This window comes from Crassostrea angulata, chromosome 1, assembly GCF_025612915.1.
Source record: "Crassostrea angulata isolate pt1a10 chromosome 1, ASM2561291v2, whole genome shotgun sequence".
Classification (NCBI taxonomy): Eukaryota; Metazoa; Mollusca; class Bivalvia; order Ostreida; family Ostreidae; genus Magallana; species Magallana angulata.
Genome location: NC_069111.1, coordinates 35,872,019 through 35,881,383, shown reverse-complemented (window position 1 = coordinate 35,881,383; position 9,365 = coordinate 35,872,019). Strand labels below are relative to the sequence as shown.

The 9,365-nt window shown below is 30.4% G+C and overlaps 1 long non-coding RNA gene across 1 annotated transcript; it reads left to right on the top strand.

Annotated features, from left to right (window-relative positions):
• The first annotated feature begins 6,645 nt into the window (after positions 1–6,645).
• LOC128187975 (uncharacterized) lies at positions 6,646–8,500 on the top strand. Its single transcript, XR_008244113.1, has 3 exons — positions 6,646–6,714; positions 6,961–7,188; positions 8,257–8,500. It is a non-coding gene; the product is annotated as an uncharacterized LOC128187975 (long non-coding RNA).
• Positions 8,501–9,365: the final 865 nt, after the last annotated feature.

The following is a 9,365-nucleotide window of genomic DNA, read 5'->3' as shown; positions in this document are numbered from 1 at the left end:
AGATAATTTGCCTTTCTTTGGTAAAGGTATAAAGTTTTGTGTTGAGTATTGAGATATAATGGAAAAATGACATTCATCTTCTACACAATAATTATTTTGGTTACATAATAAACATGTCCTTTTGTTTCTTTCTAAAGGATTTCTCTGACCAGTATTATGTTTTGTAAATTCATATCTGCCTCTTTCAACTCGTCAGTTGTGTGCACTTATTCAGAATCTACAAAGCGTTTTTCTTATTTTATGAGATTGGATAAACAAATGTGATTCTATTGTAAAATTTTCTTTCTACAAAAAATAAATATCAAGTTTTCCAAAATTTAAGCCCTTGTCACGTTTTAATGTCCAGAAATTTAAAAAAAATGTTTTCTTAAATTTTTCTTAACTTATTGTTAAAACATGTGGTTTTGTACTTTATTCATATAGACAGTGAAGTGTTAATTTTCTTAGTAAAATAGACTACGCTTTTGTACCAAGAGTTAACATTGGACAGACTAAGATTAATAGTTTCTTTATACGCATTGTGTAGCAGGGAATATATATATAGTGTCGAATTTTAAAATCGTATTTGAGTATAACTGCGCTCTACACTTACAAAGGAAAAATATCAAGGAAAAATGACGACATTTACACTTGCAAACAAAATCTACTTAATTGATGTCATAGATTGAAATGTCATGGACAATGGTGACTAATGTTGAGTCTAATATGTTAGACAACCTCTGTATAATGTTGGATAAAGATTTGATTTTGATACGATACTACATAAGAATTGGTGAAAATTGGGGGGGGGGGGGGGGGGCAAGTTATTTGAACATTGCCCCTGACATTATGCTGTTTTACTTGAAATGAAATAATTGCATACAGATCTTAATACATACAATTTATGACTTCGTCTGTTTACTTCAAAATCCAAATTGCATCATTAAACAAAAAGGAGTTGTGCCAGATATTTTTAGTAGAAGAAAAATTTGAAGAAAGCAATTTTACAATATTAAACAATTATTGTAAAACTTCGAAAATTGAGACCAAAAGTCATGAAATTTATACCCGTAGTCATTTTTAACAGTTTGAAATATAAATGTCAAACCTCTTATGACATCGACACGTTGAAAATTGACCTTGTTGAAAATTGACTCCGATTTCAGAGTTTTAAACTGTCTTTGAACAGATGTGTAACTTGCTCTTCACGGGTTAACTGTACATTAATGTACTTAATAGTTGCAGTTTTAAAACTATAAATCTTTCATACTCAGCGCTATATTTGCCGACTTGGGTGATTTGACATTTCAAAGGTTGATTTTTCCTACTTCAATCATTTAATTTTTCAATAGACTGAAAATGTGGTGTGTAGCAATTTCTAATGATGCACCGTCCACTAATGATATAATGTTGCATTAATGGTCAGGATGTTGACCACTTATGATAAAAATTTATCCCGGGTCAATTTTCAACCCGGGTCAATAGTCTTTGTGACACCGATATGAGCACTATTGTTTAAGTAGCTATAGTTTTAATTCAACCAACTTTAACTGATATTCTTTGTTGTTCTAATCTATAATTAACAAACCCACATATTCAACTTAACAACAGATTAGTGATTCAGTTTTACTACAGACCACAATAGCAAATTGTCTTATCAATTGGACCTTTTTATGTAAATGAAAGTACTCCTAAAGTTTTACAATAATTTTTTTAATATCGTAAAATTGTTTCTCTTCAAAATTTTCCTCTACTAAAAATATCTAGCACAACTCATTTTGTTTATTTTGAAGTAAACTAACGAAGTCATAAATTTTATGCATTTTGTCTGTATGCAGCTATTACGTTTCAAGTTAAACGGCATAATGTTAGGGGCAATATCAGAATGGTGTATAATACAGTAAAGAACTAGTGTATGTATATATATATATATACAGTAAAACTCGTTGAGTACGAATACGAATATTTCGAAATCACGGATATAGCGAATTCATCATGGATCCCCAGCTATGTAAATTTAATAAATTTCTTATACGATTATAACGAATTACGGATATAACGAAGTAATTTCTTAGGTCCGAGTGACTTCATTATAACCGAGTTTTGCTGTGTATATATATATATATATATATATATATATATATATATATATATATATATATATATATATATATATATATAACTTGCCCCCCCCCCCCTTTTCCCCAAACTTAACCAATTTTTATGTAGTATCGTATCAAAATCAAATCTTTATCCAACATTATACAGAGGTTGTCTTACATATTAGACTCAACATTGGTCCCTTTTGTCCATGACCTATCCATCTATGACGTCACTTACGTAGATTTTGTTTGTAAATGTAAATGTCGTTATTTTTTCCTTGATATTTTGCCTTCGTAAGTATAGAGCGCGGGTATATTATATCATATTATATCATTAAAGGTTGCAAATCCACTAATGCAATTGTAAATGTGTGCAAATGAATATTATTAGTGGTCAAGGTAGTACTTATTTCACTTTTTTTTGCCATATCATTAGAGGTTACGATTTTTGACCGCTAATTATATAAATTTGAAATTATATTATTAGTGGACGGTTAGGTTGTTCGTTAATGATAAAATTATATCATAAGTGGTCAACATCCTGACCACTAATGCAACATTATATCATTAGTGGACGGTGTATCATAAGAGGTTGCTACAACGAGTCTTCGATCACAAGCTGCCCTTGAGTGAACACTTTTAACGTTTTTAATTTTTATATTAAAATTTGCTCAAAGAAGAATAGACCTTGCTTCCTGGAGATCATAGAGGATGGATAAGCGGAAGTGTGTGTTTTTGTGCCATTATCACACCACGTGCTAACCAAGTCCACATTTTTCCCCCTTATTATTTACGGTTATCAAAGAGGGGCATGTTTTCATTATAGATATGAAAATATCAAGCAAACCATAAGCTTATAAAGCGATCATTGTGACATCATCAAAATAGTCTCTGAGAAAATGCACAGAAAATAGATCATGATTGTTCTTTCGTCGATTCATTTTGAAAAAAAAAATATTGTAAATTTAAAGAAAAATAGCTGAACCCATGGATACGTATTCTCTATGGCCATTACACAGGTACACTGGTATGGAAACTTTTAAACAAGTTGGTTAATATACATCTGCTATATAACGGCTACTAGTATATAAAGGTAAATGAAATAATCATGTTCACTGTATTAAGACTTTTTTTATTTGTCTGAAAACGTTACATATATAAGCAAAGAATCGGAGGGAGCGGCACATTTTTTGTTTCCTTTAATCCTTTTGTGTTAGCGTTGTTTTGTTATCTTGTGACGCATGCGGATACATTGACTGTAGTTTATTGTGCAATGATTGACAGAGTGCTCCATAGAAAACGAAGTGTTTACTAGGTAAAGATAAAGAATTTGGCAATACGTTGGTAGTAACTTAGGCTTATAATCAACTATTTACTATTTTAATGTGTATTGGGCTGCATAATGTTGCATTTCTTCTGAAAATATCTGTTTTAATTAATTTAAAAAAAAAAATGATTCGACATCAAATGTATATCTTAGAAGACATATCATTCTTAATTTCTCGATCGTAAAAGAATCGACTTTACCATTTTATTTATAATTGTGTCATGTAAAAATTATGCACTTGATTATATTTGATGATTACTGAACTCAACGTATCAAAGCCATACCCAATACTAGGTTTGATCGGCTTCGGCCGATCACTGTTGTGTCCATATGAGGCATCTGGCAAATTTATCTAACAGCGCACGCATTGCTCCTGCACTACGTTACTTACTTTGCTTATTTACTATTACTTTAAAACAGTATTCTTACGTTTTTAATGTGTTAATGCCTTGATAGTAAACATCTATGCACTTACATGATGGGGAATATTAACCGGAAGTACAATTCACCTAATAAGAGTAAAGTTTATTAATGCCTTACTATTTCGGAAATCGACACAACGGTGGAATATATCCTATCCTGTAATTCTTTCACAATACATTAAGAGAGCTGGTCAAAATCATATTACATGCCGACCATTCCTTTAAAAGAAACATTTGGTTTTTTTTTTACTTTGGATATCATCATGGGAGTATACAAAACATTCACATTCGTTAAACAATGCTTAAACTGTAACTTATTGTGGACGCGTTGCATCACATACGTGTGTAAGTTTTCCTAGTGTCTGCATATTGTTTTGTTTTTGCGTGAATTTTCTGTTTGTTTGTTGAACTTTGATATCCGTTTTTTTTCTATAGTAAAATAAATGTGCGTCAAAGAAGGTTGTATCGTATCTATACAAACTTCAAACTGTGAATAAGTCATATTGTGGCATGAATTATAGGAAAGTAGCGGTCGGGATTTTGAAACATGGCAGACAACCCTTTTTTACGGGTCGTGCTCAGCTTTAAGGAGGATTGCTAAACCAACATTATATTGTATTTACCGTTTACGAAACAATTCTTAAGTGTGATTTTACATGATACTTAAGTTTAACGGACAATCCATAAAACTAGCTGTTGGTGTACCTAATCACCTCGATACATGTATATGTATGAACCTCACTAAGCGCCACTTACTTGTTTTTTAAAACACGACGTAAAAAAGATCCTTAACCATTACATGTAACTTGATAGTTTTTTAAACATAATTCGGTTTTAAAACAGCCACTCACAAATAGTCATGTAAAGCTTCCTGCATTGCGTAAATTTGTTTTTTAAACAGTGTTTGACTTTTACATAATATTTGTTATTTACATAATATTACTGTGATCTATCCCGGTAGTCTTTATTAAATGATGTTCGCTTGTTTAACCTTTTACATCAATATGTCAAACCAAAAACTTTATATGTTTGTTTAGTTTGCTTAGCAATGCATTTGTTATTTTCTCGTTCAAACGTACTCGCTATATAACTGCATTGCTCTTAAAGTTATTTTTACAGTTTTCTGTCATCAGTTAGACAATATAGTGTTTGTTGCACACTTAAAAGAATATAAAGCACATCATGTGATGTGCTTCATACACAGCACTAGTGAATAAGTACCAAAAGTGCTAAGTAGTATTTTTTTAAACCTCCCAATTAGATTAGTGTGGGAAAATGACAGTTTTTGCAATACAACTTGGGCACTTTTCAGAATACATGATTAAATATATCAAAACAAAAAATTTAATCTGACTAAGAATATTGAATAAACATGTTGATAATGTTTTTGAAAATAAAGGATTAACCTAACAGTTAATTTCTCAAACATTCAATGCCAAACATTCTACTGGATAAATCATGGTAAAAAAAATTAGCATTCCTAGGAAAAACGTGATATTAAACAAAATATTTAATAACTGTTATTGTTTATAAACTTTGGTTTTTGTTGCAATACTCATGATAAAGATCGTGTAAATCCATTTTAAAATTCATAAGGTTAAGTTAAAAAAAAATTTAAAAAGCGTTTTTTGACAGTTTCCTAACTTAGAATTTTTAAGAAAATAAAGGACAGAGGTGTACATTTCCCCCACCAAGGATGTTTAAACGACAAATGTACATGTCTTACAAAGAACTCTAACATTTATAGGTGTGCCCCAGTACATGTATAACAAGCATTTGGAAAGTTTTACATGAGCAGTACAGTACATGTCCTAACTGCCCCCCCCCCCGATTTTAAAAGATAATTGTTGTTTAATGTGTCAAATAGCTTTCGAAAATAATCAGTGTGAGGTTTCTTTTAAATCACGAGCCCTATTAGTGAAAAGGAGTCGTTTAAACCGATTACTTTACCAACCGTAGAACGATCTAAACAAAACTCAAAGTTTCTCATTACAAAGCTACACATTATTATTCAAACAAGTTTTTTCTCAAAACAATAATGTAAAAAAATGTCTGGACCAAATGACCAACAGCGATAAAGACGATGGTCCCCTCCGGTTTCATCGTTTTATGGCAAAATTATATACATTCAGAAACAATTAAAGAGGCATTGCCACATTTTTTTTTCCTTCTTTTTTTTTTATATATTCGAGTTTTTTTTGTTATTGATTTTATAATAGTGTTGTCTTCATTTTATTCGGTAATTATTTGTTAAATCAGTCAGGTTGTCATTGAAACATAATATCATTAGCGTATAAATTATTGCATTACAAAGAATCGCATTTTAATAAAATTTACGTAGTTTTTTAAATATCTAAAAATGAATAACATGCAAAAAAGGACCAAAAGATATATTTGAAAATGATTTAGAATTTAATTGAAATTGTAGTTTTTTTTTACAAAGAGATAACATAAATTGTTAAATGTTACTAAAATAAGGCAACGAAAAAAGGTCTTAACCATTCTAGTAGCAATATATTCTCTTATAATTTACTGATTTGTATCGGTTTTATAAACTTTGCCCCAAATAGCGATAAAGGGATAAAAATTGCTAATTCTATGTCAAACGGTTAACAGAAACATAAGTATAAATTGAAACGTAAGATTTTGTATAAAAAACAAATGAACATTCACAAAAACATTTTAAAGCTCTTCAGTTATTTTATATTTCAATATTTCAAATACTTATGGTAAGATAAATCACGAGTATTCATGCAAATGAGAACACGTTACATTTAAACAGATGTTTTACTTCCCAGTTGTCAAAATATGGAAGTGCACAGCAAAGTGACGGTCTATGTCTCTCTATTCGTAGTATGGTCTTTCAATGAATATGCATGCTTTGGTAGGTATTTTATTAATCAAATATTTACATTCACCTATTGATAAATGAAAATTAATTTCATTTTTAAAATTTTTTAAAAGTATTATGCACTTTTCTCGAATGCTATACATACAAAAACTATTCAGTCACACAAATATGTTTGTTAACCTCAAAATTTATTAAGCTAAATTAAAATAAGGTATTTTAATGTAAAGAATAAACTATAAAATTATGTAAAAATAATTCTAAAGTTTTTTTTTTAATCAGAAAATTTAGCGTTGGGAAAGTTGGCAAACCAATCTTCGTTCTATTCCAATTCGTGGGATGCTGCAAGAGCTGTTGATGGAGACACAAGGCAGGAATTATTTTCATCGTCCTCATGTGCTAAAACTGGTGTAGGTCAGAAAACTGCTTCATGGTATGTAGATCTCGGAAAGATCATGAGTATACATCATGTGGATATTTACTACAGGAAGGAAAGCGACAGCGCGTATGGTAAGCAATAAAAGAAATTGTTTTAAAAATATTTCAAGCATTACATTAAGAATGACAAAATACAAAATACGTATTTATTACCTAAATGAGGCTAGTAGTCTACAAATAATCAATGACGTTTGCTTAATAGAAATGATTTCTGTAGCGATAAACTTTATTTCGCAATGAAGAAAAAAGAAATCAAAACATTTTTGTAAAAAAATTTAAATGTTTAACCTTGCGTTGGGCAATATTCATCCCTCCAGGGCAAATATCATCTATGTTGACATCAACCCTAATCAATATTTATATGATATATCTATATCGAACCTTTCGTTCGGTGATAAGCAAATTTGACAACTGGCCACTTTAGCCCTCATAGACTGAGACACGTTCCAAACGAGCTTGAGAAACAAATTTTGAATTTTGGGGAGGGGGGGGGGGCTTCCGATAGAGATACGTTTTGTGGATACCTGGTTTTCTTACCGTGCATTTTTTGCACCTATACAATTTCATGAAAAACGGATCTACTCGTATTTACAACAACATACTCAAGGAAATAACTACAAGAACTAAAAGAAAGTAAAACAAATGCAACACATTTGCTTTATCTTTTTTTTTTGGTTATTTTAATTTGTATCTATTATGAGAAACAGATAATATATAAAAAAGGCGATACAATACTATTTAGATATGATTTTTCTATTAGATTAGATTACATTTAAACACAAACAAATTACCTAATATCTTAATATTAATATTCTCCGAAAGAAAAAAAAATGAATTTAAAACCTTTTGTCAGATTCTATATTTCTTAAAGGATTAAGTTTAACATTCTACCAAAATTGTTCCTATGAAATATCATTTTAGAAGTTACGAAATAATTAATGAAATTCAGAGCTCTTCTTTTCAACCTTTCTAGGCCTTCCAGTTGATGTTTCATAATGTACCAAACGTTGCACAATGTCCAAATTTATAGATCTTTGTGGAGATAAGATTGAATTAAAACCTTGTATTCTAGGATTATTATTAAATGATAGCAGCATATTTTACATACTAATATTACACACATCGTTAAATCTCTTTCAGAATCTACGTACAGGAAATTCTTTGCTGGATTTTCGCTATATATTTCTAACGGTACCAACCTAAACAATGAATCCCTTTGCTATCATCGACTTCAAAACGGAACAAACTCTCCTCCCTCGGTTATGTCTATTCAGTGCGAGATGATAGGTAGATTCGTCACCATTTACAACGAAAGACTTCCCGAACAAACCTATCCTGATTATTACTCCAGTACTGCAGAACTAGAACTTTGTGAGGTGGAGGTCTACGGTAAATGCCAAATGATAATAAAAAGTAAAAAAAAAATTATCATTTTTAATATGAGTTTGTCTTTGGTATTGATGTACACTTTATTGATTTTTAAAGGATGCCAGGGGATTTCTCAGTATGGAGACTATTGTTTGACTTGTCCCTCAACATGCGCAGATGCTCGCTGCAACATGTCCACTGGGAGCTGTTTTTCCTGCTTAGACAGGTTTACCGGTGTAAACTGCACTGAAAGTATGTCTTATCAATCCCATCATAAAATTATAAGCAGTTTGCTAATTGTAAAGATAAATTAATCAAATATTTATAATTTGAAACACATTATCAATGTGATTGGACTGCTCTCGTTCGTATACAATTCAATGTACATGTATATAATTATGAAACAAATCACAAATATGAATCTAAATTTTTATTAAATATATTTCTCCATTAAATGCAAATTCAGTTTTTCGTTTGGAACCGGTCTCTTAACAGAACATCAAGATAATATTGCTGAATAATTAATATTTTTTTTCTAAAATAAAAAAGGATTATGATATTATGAATTAAAATTTGTATAGCGTTATATCTAAATAAAAGCGATGCTGGATATTCTACCATAAGCCTGATAAAGTATGATATTTGTTTAGCAAGGCTCCATGTGTCATGTAATAAGGATAATGTGTTACAACCAATCATCATATAAGCATATAAAGTCACGGAGAACTGTTGGTTTTTAAAATAAGTTGCTTTTTAAAAAGAAATGTCCTGCCTATGTATATCGATGTTTACCCACCTCGTAGTAGAGAATGAAAAGTGCATTTTCATTTCTACGTTGTTAGTAAAAAACTCAATTTATCGTAACGAAACAAGGCATTTAA